This window comes from Crinia signifera, chromosome 8 (genome assembly GCF_055691185.1).
Source record: "Crinia signifera chromosome 8, ASM5569118v1, whole genome shotgun sequence".
Classification (NCBI taxonomy): domain Eukaryota; kingdom Metazoa; phylum Chordata; class Amphibia; order Anura; family Myobatrachidae; genus Crinia; species Crinia signifera.
This window is the reverse complement of record NC_139224.1, coordinates 111382922-111405190: the sequence shown is the minus strand read 5'-3', so window position 1 is coordinate 111405190 and position 22269 is coordinate 111382922. Positions and strand designations below refer to the sequence as shown.

At 42.4% G+C, this 22269-nt stretch overlaps 1 protein-coding gene across 2 annotated transcripts in view; it reads left to right on the top strand.

Moving 5' to 3' along the window:
• Window positions 1–22269, top strand: part of LOC146026374 (dimethylaniline monooxygenase [N-oxide-forming] 2-like) — a 149410-nt gene that overhangs the window by 69951 nt on the left and 57190 nt on the right. The window contains exons 2-3 of one of the 2 annotated variants that reach the window (XM_083156994.1): window positions 16567–16648; window positions 20444–20525. The gene's annotated coding sequence lies outside the window, so the exon portion shown is untranslated. The remainder of the gene's footprint in view (window positions 1–16566; window positions 16649–20443; window positions 20526–22269) is intronic. The other variant, XM_083156995.1, reaches the window with a different exon arrangement.

The following is a 22269-nucleotide window of genomic DNA, read 5'->3' as shown; positions in this document are numbered from 1 at the left end:
TACAATACTACGCGGTCATGGGGAGGATGCGTGAGCATATAGGGTACATGCGTAGAAATGTCAATACCATGTTGAACCGTATAAAAGATGAGCTTTATGGTTCAAAAAAGAAGCCGGAGATCATTAAAGAACTTGTAGAAATGTACATGAATGTAACATCAAATCATATATCAGAGACCGTGAGGACTAGGGATTTTATTAAAGCGAACATGTATCATTTTGCCGAGATAATTGAAACGGATCCGTGACTAGGCATGGTGGGTTATGGGTTGAAACGTAATTTACATGTGTGTAAAAAAGCCCCAAGAATTAAAGCAAATGTACCGTGCAAAATCTCACACTTATTTCGCCGTTCGAAAATAAAACAGGCTTTAAAATGCATATACAGGCTGAGAAAGCGTAAACAACACAGGGGGCGATGCACAACCCCAACCCCGTGTGCACAGGCTGACAAATCACCGGACCAACCATTACCGGGTGACGCTGCGTCACCTGACAATGTTGAACACCCCGCAACGCCCATGCATAATGACATAGATGGGGGTGCGCCACCCGGTAATGGTGAAGGTCGGCGAGATGTGTACTTAGAAGCTGTTAACAGGTATGAGCGACACCATCCTAATTTCAGAGCTATTGAGTATCATAATCATTTTCAATTTGTTAATTTGGAAAGAGTTACATCATTTGCAGAGGGTGTTGAAGCCGTACACAACGCTATACAGGTTATGATTGATGAATTCATGGTTGGTGTTGACCCTAATGATCGTGTACAGTTAAGATTGGAGGGGGGTGGTTTACACAACGCCATCTACTCACACCGAAAGCCGCAAGAATCATTAGACGCTGTCAGTTTCTTGAATCAAATTACAAACACTCTTCAAAGTAACGCTGAATTCTTATTAGGCACGGGTTTAAGGTTTGTGATCACTGTTTTTAGAAATAGAGCGGGTGGGGCCCTAACTGGTCGCGGCCTTAGACGCATTCCATACAGCTTAATTATAGAAAGGCGCAGAAGACACCTGTATGATTTCAACAATACGCACAATTATTTGTGCTTTGCGGCATCGATCTGCAAACTTCTGGATAAAGGTAATGCCACAGACGCTGAAATACACGATCGGGCGCTTCAAATTCATAAGGATTTGAACCTACCGATCGATAAAGCAGTCAGCTTTAGCGACGTTGTTGTTTTTGAAAAACACTTAAAAACAAAAATTACAATATTATATCATAATAATCGTTCTTGGCATTACTATTCTTCAGATTCGCGCTACGGTGATACCCTGTATGTATTATATCACGATTCACACTATTATGGCCTGATTAATATCTGCGCATTTCTCGGATCGAGATATTTCTGTTCCTTATGTAATCGAACTTATGAGCGCAAAAATAGCCACGATTGTCTTTTCTTTTGTAAGGCTTGTCACAGACAAGCGTGCGCTGATGATGGGGCTTCCGCATTAAGATGTTCGGTTTGTAGGGTGTTTTGCAGATCGCGTGAATGTTTAGAGGAGCACAAATCCTTAGCTTTAGATCGCAAAATATCCTGTCTTGAACATGTTTATTGCGACAGGTGTTGTCTCTACCGTCGCAGGTCTCATGAGTGTCAGGGGCTAAAGTGTTCTACTTGCAAGGCATATGTTGATGGGTTTGCGGATCATTTGTGTTACATACAGCCCATCAAAGCGGAAGAACCCACCACCAAATACATCTTTTTTGATTTCGAATGCATGCAGGAGACAGGTATACATATACCAAACTACTGTTACGCTCTCACATTAATGGGTGAGAAATCCTGGGAGTTTAAGGGCAAAGCTTGTATCGATGATTTTGTAAAGACGTTCATGAAACCAAAATTTGCGCATTACACATTCATAGCCCATAACGCTGGGCGGTATGATTCGTATTTTGTATTGAACAAGATCATCAAAGAACGGTATACAGTATCCCTCATCTCTAATGGCGGAAACATAATGTGTATCACAATAAAAGATCTGAAGATTAGGTTTATAGACTCTCTCAATTTTCTCCCCATGAAATTGAGCAGATTTCCAAAGGCCATGGGATTTGATGGCGTTAAAGGTCATTTCCCGCATTTTTTTAACACAGCCGATAACCAAAATTACATAGGGGTCATGCCCTCAATAGAATATTTTGGCCTACAACACATGATGCCTGAGGAGGCCGCTGATGTTACAGAGTGGTACGAAAAAAACAAACACAAGGCGTTTAATTTTCAAAAAGAATTAATACGATATTGTAAAGAGGATGTCAGAATATTGCAAAAAGGGTGCGCAGCTTTCAGATCAGCCGTTATAGCCATGACAGAACAGGAGTTTGTAATAGCGGCAGAGAAAAAAGATGTAGCCGTTAAACGTCACGTTGATCCATTCCAGCTGACGACTTTAGCGTCGGTTTGTATGGCTATGTATCGTTGTAAATATTTACAGGCAAACACATTGGCTCTTGTACCGGGTGATAACTATCACAAGACCCAGAAGCGTTACTCAACACCAGCCATACAGTGGTTAATGTACATAGAACACAAAGAAGGTGTGAGTATAAGACACGCTTTACAAGGTGGTGAGAAGAAAGTCGGTAGATACAGTCTGGATGGTTACGCCGTGATTAACGGCGTGCCAACAGCTTTTGAATTCCAGGGGTGTTTTTATCACGGTTGTGACAACTGTTACAAAACCGATGATGAAAACAATCTGACTAAAACAACCTACGGTCAACTGCGGCACAAGACACAGTTAAGGATACAATACCTTAAACGGTGTGGATTTCAGATAAGGGAGATGTGGGGGTGTGAGTGGAAGAAAATGAGGGAGACTGATGAGGAGCTTCAGGTTTTTCTGAAAGGTTTGGAAATCCCTGACCCCTTGGATCCTCGTGATGGTTTTTATGGCGGTGGCACTAACGCCATAAAACTTTATCACAAGACAGAGTGCGATGAAAAAATACACTATTTTGACTTTACTAGCCTATACCCATTTGTCAACAAGACCAAAACATATCCTATACGTCACCCACGCATCATTTATAAGGACTTTGATGATGTCACAAAGTATTTCGGTTTTGTTAAATTAAAAATTAATCCTCCGCGAGGCCTTTTCTTTCCAGTTTTACCGGTTAAAATGAATGGTAAGTTAATGTTTCCGCTGTGCCGCACATGCGCCGAATCTGGACAGTGTGAGCCGTGTGTTCATGACTCAGAAAACCGCGCCCTAACCGGTACATGGTGCACAGTGGAGATAAATCTTGCTATAGAAAAGGGGTACAAAGTGTGTAAAATCTATGAGGTGTGGCATTTTGATGAGAGATCTGATGATCTGTTTTCAGGTTACATTAAAACACACCTCAGAGATAAACAGGAGGCTTCTGGTTACCCCGATTGGTGTACAGACTCTGTGAAACAACAAGAGTACATAGACGCGTATCAAAAAAATGAGGGCATAGCTTTAAGACACGAACACATAAATGTCAACCCCGCCAAAAGACAAATTTCTAAATTGTTTTTAAACTCATTATGGGGTAAATTTGGTCAACGTAGCAACATGCCCAATACTTGTCTAGTGACAGATCCTGATAAGCTTTTTGAATATGCCTTTCAACCACACTATGAGGTGTCTGCTTTAGACTTCATAGACTCAGAAACTGTTATGGTCAACTGGAAATACGCCAAAGACCATTATACCAGGTCTTCAACAACAAATATATTTATAGCAGCATTTACCACAGCGCACGCCCGCGTCGAGTTGTACAACCTATTGGATAGATTACAAGATAGATGTCTGTATCACGATACAGATTCTGTAATTTTTGTCAGCAGGCCCGGTGACTGGAATCCGCCATTAGGCGATTATCTAGGGGAGTTGACCAGCGAACTACCATCTGGTACGCATATAACAGAGTTTGTTTCAGCCGGCCCCAAGTCATACGGCTATAGGCTAAGCAACGGCAAGACGAGCCTCAAGGTCAAAGGTATAACGTTGAATGTTTGTAATGAGCAGCACGTTAACTTTGACAGTCTGAAAGAACTGGTCTTAGATTATCCTTTAAACCCCAAAGGCGAGGATCAGAAAAAAATTGTGACCAGGCAGCCCGGTATAGTACGTGTGAAAAAGTACTGGCAGATTGAAACCTGTATGCTGCAGAAAACGCAAAAGTGCGTTTACACTAAACGTAACCTCACGGATAATTTTACAACCCTACCATTTGGTTATTAAGATGGATATCCGTTTTCAACACCCCTTCTCCTGTATTTTAGCCGGACCCTCCAATTCGGGGAAAAGTTATTTTGTGAAAACGCTAATACAACACGCATCCACACATATGACGCATGTACCTGATAATATTGTTTGGTTTTACACCTGTTGGCAACCGATATATGACCAACTTCTGAGTGCTCACCCTGGTATGCGTTTTATAGAGGGGTTGCCCGAGTCATTTAGCGACGACCAGCTTTTTCCCCCTGATAAGATTAATTTAACGGTGATAGATGACTTGATGGATGCTGCGAGTAATAATTCTGAGGTTGAGAAAGCGTTCACAAAGTATGTGCACCATCGTAATCTCAGTGTCATGTACCTTGTGCAAAACATATTTTGTCAAGGTAGAAAGAGCAGGACTATACATTTAAACACAAAATATATGGTCCTGTTTAAAAACCCCAGGGATAAAATGCAGGTTAGCATTCTGGCTAGACAAATGTACCCATCAAAATATCGTTTTTTTCTTGAAGCCTATGAGTCCGCTACGGAGCCTCCATACGGTTATTTACTGGTTGATTTAAGAAACAATGCCCTTGATGATTATCGTTTACGAAGCGGTTTATTTCCCCCCGACACACCAGTAGCTTATGTTGTTAAGAAGCGGGGTTCTAAATAGCTATAACCGCGCATCCTATAGTCATTCATTACCACTTCTAACAGCTGTGAACATGTCGACCAGGATAAGGCGTAATTGGGCCCTTTTAAAAACCCTCATTAAAGCCAAACCGGCCCAAAGAAACGCTATATTATCCAACGCTTCAAACGATTTGGTGACAGCCATATGTGAGATTGCTCTCAATACGCTTAAAGGTAAAATACCCCTGTCACAGCGCCAGTTGAACTACCTTAAAAAGAAGAGGTCCCTTATAAAATCGCTTTGTAATAAGAAATGCGCCATTGGGAAAAAGAAGAGGTTGGTGAAACAGTCGGGTGGGTTCATCGGATCGTTGCTAGGATTTGCCATTCCATTAATTACCGGACTACTGTCTAATCGGTGATGGAATACGCTGAGAAAATGTATCTGGTCCCCCAGCAACAGATAGACCGTTTAAACAACAAACCAACCGGCGATGATATACGCAAAACAGCCACGCAAAGCCTAGATGCTGAGATCATAAGTATACTACATAATAATGCTTTATCAGAGTATGAAAAGGCAAAACGCTACACAGCTGTGTTACAGAGATACCTGGTGTTGAGTAAACAAACTGATAGAGAAATGTCAACTTTAACGCTTTTATCACCCGGTGCAAATGCTGTTGAGGATACAACTAACCCAACACAAGACGATGCTACCGACGCTGTTTACCACGATGTCTTGAACAGTGTTAATGCGCGGTATAAAAAGAACTGTGAAATACTAATGAGTAAAATGGTTCGCTCTAAAGACATTGCGAATTGGGACCGCAAGGGTGTGTTTATGTATAAAGGTGTCACAGTGCCAGGATCCAATGTGTTAGACTTGATAAGGGGTATCACGCAAAACCACAGCGTGACGAGTCATAAAATGCCTAACGGATGGATTGAATTTATGCGCGCTATGGCTGAGTTGAATATCCCGTCCACTGTAGTTGGTAATGCATCAAACAGATTACAGTTAGATCGCTTAAAAGCTGAAATCTACGATGATGAAATTGGCAATGTAAATATAGCCTCCCCAATACACAACATTAAAAAAAGTCGTATAAATGCTTTAAATTCCCCCGGGTTAACAACGCCCCACGGATACTTACTACCGAGGAAAAGATCCGTAAATCTGTTTCAGGATTCGCAGTGGTTGAACCTTTAACATATAACTATTTTATAATGTTTTTATACGATGTATTTTTTTTTGTTTGTTTAATTTGTACGATGACGTTTAATTTGTATTGTATCATGTATTTAGTGTATTGTTTTAACTGTAAAGTTTATCGTGTTATTCGTGATTATTTTGCTGTAAATACATTTTGTCTGTACCAATAAAATATGATTATGATTTATAAAATGCTGTTTTGTTCTTTGATTCTAACCAGTTTGTCTGCAAAAATATGCAATCACACGGTATAAAGTTCAATAAGCAAGATTTTTTAATAGAAAGTAACCATAAGCAATGTACATACAGCGCTTCAATCACAACATTAGTTACAAGTTACACAAACAATTTTGTATTACACATTATTTTTATCAAACACATGTTGGTTACTGGTGACACAGGACTGTATACAGTTACCCGTATATCGACTCAAACAATGACTTCTAGGGAGACGTCTTACAAAGTTTGATACATAGCGATCATTACGTTTTGTATCAAAACTAAAACGGACCAACACATCTGTATATTTGTAATTTTTACACATGAAAAATATAAAGTATATACAATATTGTCCACAAACGGTACTGTTAAAACCTTGCAACTGCTTATTTTGGTGATAAATTCTTTTTGAATTTGAGTTTAAAAAATTTATTATGGCCTTTGGGAATAGGGGGTTGTCAGGTTCTAAACCGTAAGAGTCCAAAAAGTAACACTCGCGCTGGTTGTTAAAATAAACGGCCAACCAATGCTCCCCCGGTTGGGCGCTGGTGTGTGTGTTGATTACAAACGCGCAGGGGTATTGCGATAGTTTACCGCTCGGAAGCATATCACACGGGTAGGTCCCTTTAAAAAACAGGCGCGTCACCGGATTAGCGTACAGTATACAATTTATCTGCAATGTGTTCATATCGCTGATGGGGTGATGAATATTGGTAAATATACGATAAATATAAAAATTATTTATTTCATTTATAGATAATCATACAGCACATCGCGTCGCTGGTTGATCTCGATGATATTATCAAATAATGCGTATATTATTATGTTGACTGTCCGGTCTAGCGCTCCTGCAAACCGGAATTCAGCTCGTAGATTTCCGGTTCTGATTAGAGACAGATGCTCCGCGCATTCCTGTTCAGGCGACAGATCAAAAGCAAATAGTGTGTAGCCGTTGAGGTACTCTTCACGGTCAATTAGTATACCCGAATCTGATTTCTGTTTATTTGTGATCTGAATGAGCGACATATACTCGCGAACCGCATTACCGTGTTCAAAGTCTGGTTGAAATGGTTTGGCCGGATGCGGTGTTCCATCCAGGTATAGGGATGCGAAGTTTACATTTTTATGTTCAAACCGTAGAGGGTTTTTGTCATAGGCTCCTGAAAACGCTTCATTATCTACAAAAGCGGCTATAACGGTTTTTGGCACCTGTCCTAAAAACAGATTTTCTAAATTAAATACGCGACTCCCCGTCGGTATGCTATAGATCTTCATGCCCACTCTATCGATCGCATATTTGGCGTTGGTGGTCAGTAAGGCCTGGGCGTGTCCAATCCGGACGGCGGGTGAGACCTGAACCCTTTTCACAAACAGGGACGCTGCAACAATCTGAATTTTAAAGGCCTCCGCTTCAGCAGACATTAAGCAGAAAGCATCTTTGTTTCTGATGAGTTTTATCTTCAAGTCCACGGCGTTCAATATTAGTTTATGTTGATGAAAAAGGTCACAGTGTAGCGGGCCCAATAATTCAACCGTTCGACTTTGTGCCGTTGTTCTTGCCCTTTTTATAAACCCTGTGTTTACACCATCCAGGGTTCTTGTGTTGTGTTCTCCAGCCACATCTTTGTAGAATAATCCAGTTGTGTGTTTTGTGGATAGCGCATCTGAGCTATAATTCAGTATGGTCTCTATGTAGGCCCTATAAGCGTAAAGATTATTGGACTGCGATATTAGCCTATCGCCCAAAGTGACATCAACCTGACTAAATAAAGTTGCTATGGGGTAATTAATAAGAGCGACCTTGGCGTCTTGAGGTATAGCCGTGTTATCAGGCCGTACGATCTTGCAGGTCACGTACAGCAACGTGTTGTTCAGATCGTAGTAGTGTTCACCGCTGGCCGCTATGTAGAATTCAAGCGGCGCGGTCTCGGATAATGCCGCCAAAGGTTGAACTTCGACGTAGAGGCTTTTCTCTACGCTGGTCTGCGTCGGTGGTACGTCAAAAAGGTCAAGTTCAGATTTTGCGCATTCCATGGATTCATTGTGTATGAAAGACATGCTTAAAAAATATCACCGACCCTTCGCTTCGGTTTCCTTTTTTTAATTAAGCCGCGTCTGCTCCGTTTTTTGTTTAAAAGGGGTCTGCACCATGTCGGAAGTCGTATTGCCCGCTTCCGTTTATTTTTAGCCGCCCCTTTCCTGGCATAGATTAAACCTGATCCATCTTGCTTCGCTTGATTTGCGTCGTGTATTTTGCTCACAACAGCCGCTGTGGCTTGTCCGATGACGTCTTTCGCGATGTTGCGTGCTGCATTCTTCACGTGGGGCTTTGCTATCGCCAGCCCTCTTCGGAAAAGCGGTACCGCTTTTCTGAACAGGCTTCGAAAAATTCCACCTAAACCGCACCCGTACATATACGCGCTGCCGTGAAAACCGGGTAATCCATTACCGGCCTGTGTTTTATAATATTGCGCGTAGAGCCCCGGGTCGCCATAATTTTTAACGGCCACCATTGTCTTTAATAAAATTCGGATTTGCGGCGTCTGAAATGTAGTTTCACGTTCGCTTTCCCAAACTTGAATGACATGTTTTCGTTCTGATCATTCTTTATCTCTATGGCTATAGTGTCAAAATGCGTCTTGCACAACGGAACATAATCGGGCTTCTCATACCGTATAGTGACCATCTCGTTGTTACGGCCCTTTATTTCAACGGTACGCAACAACGGAACATAACTATCACCGACCCTCTGATGTTCGATAATATCTGTGTACACGAAGAGCGTATATTGCCCGCCGCTGATGTCGGCGCACGGTTTTAAAAACTTAGTTTTCGGGTATAACCCCAGTATTCTCGACAATTTAGGACCGGCTGTGATGTTGTACATCGCCTTGTTGTCGATGATTATCTCTCGTTCAAGCGGATCGTACAATAGTTTTAAACCATCCAGTTTATGTCGGTCAATTTCAGCGTTGAAAGAAAACAGTAACGCCCCGATGGTTTCATAAAACCCCGGTTTAACGCAAACCCTCGTTGCTGTACCGCTCGTCCCATCCCACTTTGTTATTTTCAACACACAATCACGCACATCGATTGTATTCCAGGTGTGTGGGTATTGTATTTCTGTAAGAGCTACTTCCCAATCTCCACTTAAGTCTATCGGCCTTGCTAACTTTGTGGTATAGTCAGAAATCTTATTTTGTGGAAATGTATCGGCTGAGGCGTTACTCGGCAATGTTATGTAGAATGGTTTGTCATCCATCTTCCTCTTTGTTTATATATCTTTTATCTCCGATGCAGCGACCCAACTGTTAAATTTTGTGGGGTATCCACGCCACTTGACTAATACGTGTTTCCTCCCTCTAACCGTCTTATTTTTTAAAATCTTCTCCACTTTGTAAATCCTATTATAGTTTTTCGGTATACTTTGAAGTTCTTCGGGGTAAAAACTACCCGTTATAGCCTCCCCGTAGAGATCCTCCAACGTGTAAAGCGGCTTAAGTCCTTTAGTGTTCACTCCGCGTATTACAAATATTTCCTCAGAAAAACTCTGTTCGTAACCTTTCTGAAATATATCCTTATATTTTGAGATACGAACGTGGTCCCCGACCGCTAAACAAGCCTTTGTTTTCTTACTTCTAAAGTAATCGCCATATATCGTCTTGAAGACATCCAGCGCATTAGAGCCATCCACCTCATTCGGCGCCCGCTTAATCGTTCTATGGTATGTGTTATTATAACTGGTAATGAACGCTTGTAAAACGTCTATATATCGGTATGTATTATTCGCCGTGAAATATCGCCACATTCGTGTTTTTAAAGTCCTATTGAAGCGTTCTATAACAGCTGCTTTCACATCATTATTGGTTGTGAAATGTTGTATACCGTATTTTTCTAACAACTTTTTTAGGACTTTGTTTAGAAACTCTTTACCATTATCGGTTTGTAGTTTCCGCGGTACGTCCCCCTGTTGGAATAATTTTTCAAAAGCCTTAGCGACAGTCGTCGCGCTCTTAGCAGTCAGACTTTCAGCCCAGGCCCTCTTACTGAATATATCGATGACGGTTAGTATATATTTTACGCCGTCGTTGTGCTTTGCCAGATCTATGAGTGATACCAAATCACATTGCCACTGTTGATTTATATCCGATACGCATATCATATTCCTTTTATAGTTTTTTCTAGCCGGTTTGTGCAATGTGTACGCGTCTTGCTCTTGTAACCATTTTCTCACATCGGATCTTTTAAATTTATTTTTCAAAGCTTTATAATATTTATCAAAGCCGCAAAAACTCCCCGGCTTTAATACGTTATAATAACTGGCTTTCAGCCGGCTGTTTTGATGATCGGCGTTGCGCGACATCCTACACAAATCAAATTTGATATAAAACAAGATCTACAGTTCTACGAATTATATATCTGTTGTATACCATATTTTTCTAACAACTTTTTTAGCATTATGTTTAGAAATTCTACCAGCTGATTAAGATAACATTAAGCGTACTTTATATATGTGTTATTTCACATAACCAATATCAGTGTATGAAGTTACAGTATCAAACCAATTATATTTTAATACGGGGGTTAATATTATTTATACCACTTTCATATCAAACGTGATACGGGCTATCACACGCTATCACGTTTGATAACATAGTGTATAAAAGGGCGTGGACAAACTGTATAAAAGGGGCGTGGACCTGTCAAAACCAATTAGTTTGAAGAAAAAGTGTGCCTTATCTACTGGCAGTGAACAGAAACCCAGGACTCTCACCATTTAAATATGTCCACAGGTAAGTGCAGACATAAAAGCATATGATGTTAATTCCAACAGGAGTCCCTGGATGCTTCAATGAAATGGGGAATCCTCTGAGTCCTTTCACCATTTTCCCTGGATGACTCGCTGCGCTCGCCGTGCTTCGGAGTGGCGTGGATAGTGGGGGTGGCGTGGATAGTGGAGGGCCCACTGCCCATCAGCAATGTCTTTTATCAAAAATAAGCAAACAAATATATTTGATACAGAATACAAACGAACAAATATTGTGGACTTCTGACTTGGGTTAACAATTTTCGAGGATAAATATATTGTATCTCACCATCAAATGATGCTGCGGTGGGCTATTACTTCAAACGAAGTGTCTGCTGATACCCAGCTTGAAAAAGGAGACCTGTGTGTCTCCGAAACGCGTTGCTGACCCTGCTTTTAAAGGACACATCATTTGATTCTACATAGTGCAATACTTGCTTTTTTGCACTTTACCTGGACACTTGGACACTTTATGGGGACTGCCTTTACTGCACCTGCACTTTACTGCAACTGCACCTTGTTTTGAGGATCTCATCTAAAGAACCAAGCCTTCTGCGGTGGTGCCGCAGACACTTCGTTTGAAGTAATAGCCCACCGCAGCATCATTTGATGGTGAGATACAATATATTTATCCTCGAAAATTGTTAACCCAAGTCAGAAGTCCACAAGATTTGTTCGTTTGTATTCTGTATCAAATATATTTGTTTGCTTATTTTTAATCTAATAAACCCCTGTCAAATGTTTATGGTTGTTTTAATATCTTTTTGAGGAAGTTGCGCCAGGCTACAACTAAATTTGTCTATTTCCAGTATCTCTAGGAGGTGGTGTACCTCCTTTTTCTGTTGTAGTGGGCTGCACTTCCTCAAATTTATTGCGCTAATTATTCCACATACTCTGTGCATATCGAAGTTTTATCAAAAATAAAAAAGGCTTTAATCCTCCCCAGTGCCCAGCAATGGCTTTTTTTTTTAAAGTTTAATCTTTCCCAGTGTTGCACTGGGAAAGATTTTTTAAAAGCGATTGCTGGACACTGGGCTGGGCACTGGGAAAGATTGCAGCCTTTTCTATTTTTGATAAAAAAACATTGCTGATGGGCAGTGGGCATGATTTTACATAGAAATTAATTTGTCTCTGCAGCAGTGAGTCACTCTCACTGCTGCACTTACCGGCGCCCACTGGCAAAGATTAAACTTAAAAAAAAAAAAAGGCATTGCTGGGCAGGGCACTGGGAAAGATTACAGCCTTTTTTTTAAATAAAGGCCATTCTGGGCACGGCCCCTGCCCAGTTAATCTTTCCCAGTGCAGCTGGGCAGGGCACTGAGAAAGATTACAGCTTTTTTTTTTTAAATAAAAGCCATTGCTGGGCTGGCCTGGCACTGGGCAGGGGCCGTGCCCAGCAATGGCTTTTATTTTAAAAAAGGCTGTAATCTTTCCCACTGCCCTGCCCAGTGCTCAGCAATGGCTTTTTTAAAATAAACTTGCCCCTATTAAGCCACAACCCCTGAAATTAGACCACGCCCCATTTTTCCGTGCTCGGCTTCGTCGCGCGCAAAAAACATACTGTATGTCCTGGGACCACCCATTAGCAAATTTCTAGATTCACCTATGCATATGCCTGATTCCTTTTCGCCTGATTACGATAGTCCCTATGATCGGTCTTCCAGAGCAAGTCGTTTTCCTTGTAGATCTCGATAAAATGAGCCAAAAACTTGTTTCCCATTGATCGTGGCATTTCTGAAAAATATAATGAAACAAAAAATCTGTAAAAAATGGATGGCTATACTCCATGTACACCATGCAAGCCAGTACAATAACAATAACATGGCACAACAACCTACACTTCCATTACATTATTAAAAATAACATGACAAGGCAGTCTGCTCTAACAGTACAATAACAATAACATGACACAGCAATCTGCAATATAAACATGACAATAGAGTCAGCTTCAACAGTACAATAACATGACACACCAACTTGCACATTAATAACAACATGACACAGCAGTCTGCTCCACCATTACAATAATACCAACATGACACCGCAATGTGCTACACCTGTATAACTGTATTAACATTAAACAACAGGCTAGTCACATTATCACCTCACCCCCACCCTGCACATTATCACCTCACCCCCACCCTGCACATTATCACCTCACCCCCACCCTGCACATTATCACCTCACCCCCACCCTGCACATGATACCCCCCTATACATCATCAACACCCTGCACATGATCACGTCACCCACATCCTGCACATGATCCCCCCTGGTGCCCCTTGCACATAATCACCTGACCCCCATCCACCCTGCACATGATACCCCCCTGTACATCATCAACACCCCTGCACATGATCACGTCACCCACATCCTGCACATTATCCCCCCTGGCACCCCCTGCACATAATCACCTGACCCCCACCCTGTACATGACCCCCACCACCCAGGCACCAGATACCAGACCTTATAAGGCAAAGTAATAACTTACTTTATATAAGGTACAGGGACACGATCCACACTGCTGGTGTGCACCTAAAATGGTATAGGTGTGGTTATGTCATCTTGGTGCCTCTGGATGCAATGCGATTTCACTACGTTAGCGTACGTAGAAAATCTGGGCGCCGTGCTAGGAAACAAGTACCGAATTTTTTAATTATAGCACAAAGTAAAGATAGCGTCATTTCTACCGGCAGACAAGTCATGCAACCGCACAGGGCGCAGCGTCTGCCACCACGTGACTGCATGGCTTGTCCACTGCTGACTGACACTGCTAACATCGCTGGCTCCCCCAGGACTCATTGTGGGGGCAGTGGACAATGATCATGAAATCCCCCATTGCAATGAGCATGTTATCCCGCTGGGCACTGATAAGAAATTACCCATGGCAAACTCCTGGCAACTAGCATGTAGGTAAGTGGCATTTATGTGCCATAATGTATAATGCCCATTATCGTAATGCTCATAACGGCGTGAGGAAGGTATAATGTGTAATGGGAATTATGGTGTGTGGTATCCTGTGAAGTGGGCATTATAGTGTGGGGCATAATGTGTATTAGCCATTACGATGTGGGGCATAGGGGGAAATTTACTAAAGGAAATTTGTAAAAAAAATAGTTGTATTTGTATTTAGAAATACACTTATTTATGACATTTACTATCCCGAAAATACGGCAATTCGTATTCGTATTGATGTGCTATCAATATGAATACGAATTGCCGTATTTTCGGGATTGTAAATGTCAAAAATAAGTATATTTCTAAATACAAATACACCTATTTTTTACAAATTTCCTTTAGTAAATTTCCCCCATAATGTGTAATGGGTCGTACGGTGTATGGCCTAATGTATAATGGGCATTATGGTGTGGGGCATAATGTGTAATAAGCATTAGGGTGTGGGGCATAATGTGTAATTGGCATCATGGTGTGTGGCATAATGTGTAATAGGCATTACAGATAAAGGCCCTTATACTGGTTGACTTGCAAGGCTGCAAATTCGCAGCCTTGCAAGTCCACCAAACCCTGCCCGGCGAATGCCCGGCCGGCCTCCCCACTCGCAGTGGGGGTTCATCCACACTGGCTGCAAATTGATGTTTAACATAAAGATCCATTTGCATGCTGTGGGGAACACCCACATCTTTCGATGGTCGCCGACAACTGGGTTTAAGAATGGGGGTTCTATGTGGTGATTTTTTAAATGATTGTACCTGTGCCTGTGATGTAACAAGACAGAAAATCATACTTTGTTTCCAAAGTTTTCTTAATACTGTCTTAGCTACTGTACATGCAGCCTATTAAAGGCCAGTTGGCTTTGTTTAAAGATAAATGAGCCCTCAGTTACAAAGCAGCTATTGCATTCCTCCCAACTGTACGTCCGATTACAGCAGGACAGTCCCGCTAATTGGAGACTTTCCTGCGGTCCCTTTGCGGGTTGCATTATCTCGTGGGTGGGGGAGGTACCACAGTTAGGGGAGATGATGATTAGAGATGATGATTACAGCTCAGCAGAGCAGCCAGTGATCAGTGAATACATTGCACACGCATGCCCCATTGTGCAGAGGCTCTGCCCCCTTTGTCACGGCTCTGCACCTTTTTTTGTCTTGAAATGTCCTGCTCCCAACCCCGACAAGTTGGGAGGAATGGCTTTTGTCTTCTGAGGTGAGTGTATTTGATTTTATTTCCTGATGTTTGTAGAAGAGACTTCCTTTATGCTCCCCGGGAAGTTTCTGTCCTCCCTGAGCTCGCTTTAAGAGTCTGATTCAGACCTGCTCACCAGGCAGCATATATTTGCTGCCTAACGAGCCTGGAAAATCTATTTAAGCTTCCATCTGCCAGATCGAAGGCAGTTCATTTCTGCTCAATGCAGCATCCCTCCTTCCTCCCCTGCACGCCGTCCTCGAGCCGTCCGTCCCTCCCTCAGTCTGCAACCACTGTGTGTACACCCCAATACAGTATATCCTGTGCTAAGCCCTTGGTAAATTGCTGGGAAAAGTGAAACATTGATAAACTGCTATTATTGCTTGGCCTGACCCTTAATACATGTATTCCTAAAGTCTTAGCAAAGTGAAGTGAAAGATCATTTTGCTTACTTGTTTCCCCAGTGGAGATAAATATTCCATTAATGGCTGTGAACAAACATACAGATGGAGCCCCGCTCATTAATTCCCAGCATCTGCCAGAATGTCCCCGCTGGCGAGCAATGGCTGAATCCATCAGACTGGGATGCGCAAGCGTCTCACACGCACATCCCAGTCACTCGGCAGCTGGGCGGCAGAAGCCCTGCCCATCTCCGCTTCAGGGAGATGAGCAGGGTTAGGAGGGGGGGGGGGGGGGTGCAGTGAGGCGGTGGGGACCGGCAAATGGTGATGGGGAGGCAGCAGACGGCAGCAGGGAGCTCTGTCGGAATGGGGAGCGCGAGTGTCTCCTTCGCGTGTGCCCCCTTCTGACTGATGGCGGGGCCTGGCGGCTGGCAATGGCTGGCGACTCTGTAGATAGATAATCAAATATGTAGACTTGTACAATATCGGAAAAGGTGACAAATGATGTAACTGTTTGAGTACCAATGCTGCTGTGAGCCATCCTCAAAATATCCGCTGAAAATGCCAGCATCGCTAACAGCAACTGTTCTTTTCGTATAAATAAACACAAATACAGCGGAGTCAATTAGATGCAGTTTAGTTAAATATTGCACCCAAAAAAAGAACAGTCGATGTGAGCGGCGCTGGCATCTAAACAGGTATTTTGAGGATCTCTCACAGCAACGTTGGCACTCAAAGGGTTAAAGTGCTTGGGTAGCCCAGTGTGAACTCTTACATCAAGCGTGAGGGATCTAACAAAATGTTTTTCTCAGCACCACAAAATATATGGGATGTGACTTCAATTATATCACTGGAAAACATAAAAATAATAATAAAAAAAACATGAATGTTTAAGTACATTGTCCTTCCTTTCTCTCATCTCATTCAGTTCCATCCTCCCTGTGGCAAGCTGACTACTCCGGGATTGACAGACACAAGAATACAGTACTTACAAGTACAGAAACTATTCTGTGAGTATTTATACCACAATGCTAATGCAATGTTTATGCACTGAAACATTTAGAAAGAAAAAATAGTTTTAAAGAGATTGCCTATTAGATTAAAGTCTGTTTTTCATCAACATGTTACTCCATTAAATTAAATAATTTGAATCTACAAACTCAATACAAATGCAAATGAAAAGGATTTCTCCTAGCATACAATCATATATATTATTTCTAGAAGGTGATTTTTGGTGACGATCCCTTTTTCTCCCATTGGGGCAGATGTATTAAGCTTTAACAAGAGATAAATCCAAGGGTGATAAGGAGAGATAAACGTCCAGCCAATCACCTGCTAACTGCCATGTTACAGGCTGTGTTTGAAAAAAGTCAGTAAGGAGCTGATTGGCTAGACATTTATCTCTCCTTATCACCCTTGCATTTATCTCTTGTTAAAGCTTAATACATCTGCCCCATTATACTTAACCAAAACCGATTAAGTTCTCAGCTTCTGACAAATTGTTAATTCTGAATAGTACATTGTATTGTTTATTTAAAAATCAAAGTTGAAAATGTACTTTTGGCCCATTTGCATGCTAAATTTTCGCACGGGCCACCTAGTAATTCACAATTAGTAAATGCAACGGTGCAGAGCAAGTCTCTCAATGATAAATATTTGTCTAGTCAGCCACTAGGTTAGTGAGCAAATAAAGAAATTCCAATTTCTATATTATATATATTCACATGGATATTGCTATGATTTTTATATGTGATAAGTTTTACCTGGTAGTATCAGGAGACACCTAGGGAATCATTCAACATTAATATAATGATAATTCTAGAGCTTTGTGCTATACCACCATTAATGTAATCAACTGAAAAAAACAGGAATGCAACAGGGTGCGACCACACTGTATAAACTGAAATACATGATCTTCTGACTTACATGTGATCTTATTGAGACTACTGGAAGCTGATCAACATTCCCTGTTTTTATAAATACACAGGAAAAATTCCAATTAGGCACAGGGTTTACCGCCTTGGGGAAAAGGTCTGGATTTCATGGGAGGACCTGCCGATTTAGTTAGCATTTTCCCTGTGCAGTGGAACCTCAGGTACCCAGTGATTTTTAAAATGCAGTCATTTTTAGGTTTACCTGCAGGTTAAATCCCAAGGGTGCCTTTAAATGCACTTTGCCTCTGAGCACCTAAGGCTGGTAATCTGGTAATTAAAATGCAAAGTTTTGGCAGAGTTGATTAGAGAAGACAATTAAATTGATTAACTGGATATGCCAATAGGTTGACAAGTATCATAACAAAATTCCTTTTAGAAATGTGCTTCCTTCGAATGGGATGCAGTTAAGATCCCGGCGGTCGGGATCCCGGCGTTCAGAATCCCGACGCCGGCATTCCGACCGCCGAAATGCCGACACTTTCTCCCTCCTGGGGTGTCCACGACACCCCTGGAGGGAGAATAAATTAGTGTGCCGAGCGTAGCGAGGCACCGGGCCCGCTGCGTGGCGAGCACAGCAAGCCCGCAAGGGGGGGGCGATCCACGTCCCCCCCTTGTCGGCATTTCGGCTGTCGGGATTCTGGCGTTGGGATTCTGAACGCCGGGATCCCGACCGCCGGGATTCAATACTGAATCCCTTTGAAGTACTGCTTTGCCATTCTATTGATACAGGGCGGGATGTATTAAAATACATTGCCGCCCCTCGCCGTGCCGCTGCAGTGATGCTAGCGCATATGTATTAACATTTGCGCATAGCATCGTAAAGTGGTGACGGAGACCCCCGCAATACCTGTGATGTGGTGTGTGGGGGGTCTCCGTCACATCCCCGGCTCAGCGGCTGTCCCCAGCGCCTCCTCCTCCCCCCTGCAGCCGGAAGGACATCTGGCTGTGACTGACATGCTGCTAGAGGGAGGAGGAGTTAGGGGACGGGACTAGTGGGTCTGTGGTCTATGTCCCTGCGGCGATAGAAGCCATAGGCTTCTATAGGGTATCGCCACCCAAAGATGGCCCTACCCTGCCCTGCGACGATGAGGCGGCAGGTTATTAGTGCATTTGAAAGTGTGGTAAAACCCCCTGAAAATTGGGGTTTTACCACATTTTTCCCTTATTACATCCCACCCACAGTTCTTATAGTTTGGGGGGCTTAGAGTTCTGGCTGAAATTATCAATTCGGAGTCTCTGCCCTAAAGCTAATGCCACGTATACTGTAGCTTTTGTATCTTCTAGGCTATATTCTGCAAATTGTCCCTGTGAGGGATCAATTAGATGCCTGTTAGTTAATGCTTACGCATGTGCAACCTGATGGTCTTGTGTTATAACTGCTGGGTCAAAAACCATCATTGTTATACAGAAAAATTTACAATAAGCATACCTATGGATATAGATGTTGGTAATCAGCAATCACCTGGGAAAATGGTCACATTGATACAGCACACCAAATATATCCTCTACACCAGGGCTGGGGCAACACCGGCCCTCCAGATGTTAATGAACTACACATCCCAGGATGCTTTGCATTCATTTTGCTATGTGGCCATGCTAAAACTGATGCAAGGCATGCTGGGATGTGTAGTTCATCAACATCTGGAGGGCCGGTGTTGCCCAGCCCTTCTCTACACCAATGGATCCCAACCTCGATCCTCAAGTAACTTGTGGATCTTTTAAAATGTGTCAGTGAATAATGAAGATGAGCGGTAGAGATTCCTGAGAGTCCGAACCCTCCAAACATAGGGGATCAGAGTCTGGCCGAGTCCCTCCCTCAGTCTGCAACCACTGTGTGTACACGCCAATACAGTATCTCCTGTGCTAAGCCCTTGGTAAATTGCTGGGAAAAGTGAAACATTGATAAACTGCTATTATAGCTTGGCCTGACTCTTAATACATATATTATTAAAGTCTAAGCCAAATTGAAAGATCAAAGTGAAAGATCATTTTGCTTACTTGTTTCCCCAGTGGAGATAAATATTCCATAAATGGCTGTGAACAAACATACAGATGGAGCCCCTCTCATTAATTCCCAGCATCCGCCAGAATGTCCCCGCTGGCGAGCAATGGCTGACTCCATCAGACTGGGACGCGCAAGCGTCTCACACGCACATCCCAGTCACTTGGCAGCTGGGCTGCAGAAGCCCTGCCCATCTCCGCTTCAGGGAGATGAGCAGGGTTAGGATGGGGGGGGGGGGGTGCAGTGAGGCGGTGGGGACCGGCAAATGATGATGGGGAGGCAGCGGACGGCAGCAGGGAGCTCTGTTGGAACGGGGAGCGCGAGTGTCTCCTTCGCGTGTGCCCCCTTCTGACTGATGGTGGGGCCTGGCCGCTGGCAATGGCTGGCGACTCTATAGATAGATAATCAAATATGTAGACGTACAATATCGAAAAAGGTGACAAATGATGTAACTGTTTGAGTACCAACGCTGCTGTGAGCGATCCTCAAAATATCCGCTGAAAATGCCAGCATCGCTAACAGCAACTGTTCTTTTCGTATAAATAAACACAAATTCAGCGGAGTCAATTAGATGAAGTTTAGTTAAATATTGCACCCAAAAAAAGAACAGTCGATGTGAGCGGCGCTGGCATCTAAACAGGTATTTTGAGGATCTCTCACAGCAACGTTGGCACTCAAAGGGTTAAAGTGCTTGGGTAGCCCGGTGTGAACTCTTACATCAAGCGTGAGGAATCTAACAAAAGGTTTTTCTCAGCACCACAAAATATATGGGATGTGACTTCAATTATGTCACTGGAAAACATAAAAATAATAATAAAAAAACATGAATGTTTAAGTACATTGTCCTTCCTTTCTCTCATCTCATTCAGTTCCATCCTCCCTGTGGCAAGCTGACTACTCCGGGATTGACAGACACAAAAATACAGTACTTACAAGTACAGAAACTATTCTGTGAGTATTTATACCACAATGCTAATGCAATGTTTATGCACTGAAACATTTAGAAAGAAAAAATAGTTTTAAAGAGATTGCCTATTAGATTAAAGTCTGTTTTTCATCAACATGTTACTCCATTAAATTAAATAATTTGAATCTACAAACTCAATACAAATGCAAATGAAAAGGATTTCTCCTAGCATACAATCATATATATTATTTCTAGAAGGTGATTTTTGGTGACGATCCCTTTTTCTCCCATTGGGACAGATGTATTAAGCTTTAACAAGAGATAAATCCAAGGGTGATAAGGAGAGATAAACGTCCAGCCAATCACCTGCTAACTGCCATGTTACAGGCTGTGTTTGAAAAAAGTCAGTAAGGAGCTGATTGGCTGGACATTTATCTCTCCTTATCACCCTTGCATTTATCTCTTGTTAAAGCTTAATACATCTGCCCCATTATACTTAACCAAAACCGATTAAGTTCTCCGCTTCTGACAAATTGTTAATTCTGAATAGTACATTGTATTGTTTATTTAAAAATCAAAGTTGAAAATGTACTTTTGGCCCATTCGCATGCTAAATTTTCGCACGGGCCACCTAGTAATTCACAATTAGTAAATGCAACGGTGCAGAGCAAGTCTCTCAATGATAAATATGTGTCTAGTCAGCCACTAGGTTAGTGAGCAAATAAGGAAATTCCAATTTCTATATTATATATATTCACATGGATATTGCTATGATTTGTATACAGTATGTGATAAGTTTTACCTGGTAGTATCAGGAGACACCTAGGGAATCATTCAACATTAATATAATGATAATTCTAGAGCTTTGTGCTATTCCACCATTAATGTAATAAAAAAAAAAAAAAAAACAGGAATGCAACAGGGTGCGACCACACTGTATAAACTGAAATACATGATCTTCTGACTTACATGTGATATTATTGAGGCTATTGGAAGCTGATCAACATTCCCTGTTTTTATAAATACACAGGAAAAATTCCAATTAGGCACAGGGTTTACCGCCTTGGGGAAAAGGTCTGGATTTCATGGGAGGACCTGCCGATTTAGTTAGCATTTTCCCTGTGCAGTGGAACCTCAGGTACCCAGTGATTTTTAAAATGCAGTCATTTTTAGGTTTACCTGCAGGTTAAATCCCAAGGGTGCCTTTAAATGCACTTTGCCTCTGAGCACCTGAGGCTGGTAATCTGGTAATTAAAATGCAAAGTTTTGGCAGAGTTGATTAGAGAAGACAATTAAATTGATTAACTGGATATGCCAATAGGTTGCCAAGTATCATAACAAAATTCCTTTTAGAAATGTGCTTCCTTCGAATGACTGCTTTGCCATTCCCTTGATACAGGGCGGGATGTATTAAAATACATTTCCGCCCCTCGCCGTGCCGCTGCAGTGATGCTAGCGCATATGTATTAACATTTGCGCATATCATCGTAAAGTGGTGACGGAGACCCCCTCGATACCTGTGATGTGGTGTGTGGGGGGTCTCCATCACATCCCCGGCTCAGCAGCTGTCCCCAGCGCCTCCTCCTCCCCCCTGCAGCCGGAAGGACATCTGGCTGTGACTGACATGCTGCTAGAGGGAGGAGGAGTTAGGGGACAGGACTAGTAGGTCTGTGGTCTATAGGGTATCGCCACCAGGGCTGCCAAGAGAAATCCTGGGCCCCGGTACAACAGCGTCACGGGGCCCCCCTGGAGTGGCGAGCTACAGAAGAGAGGTGCATACCTCCCAAC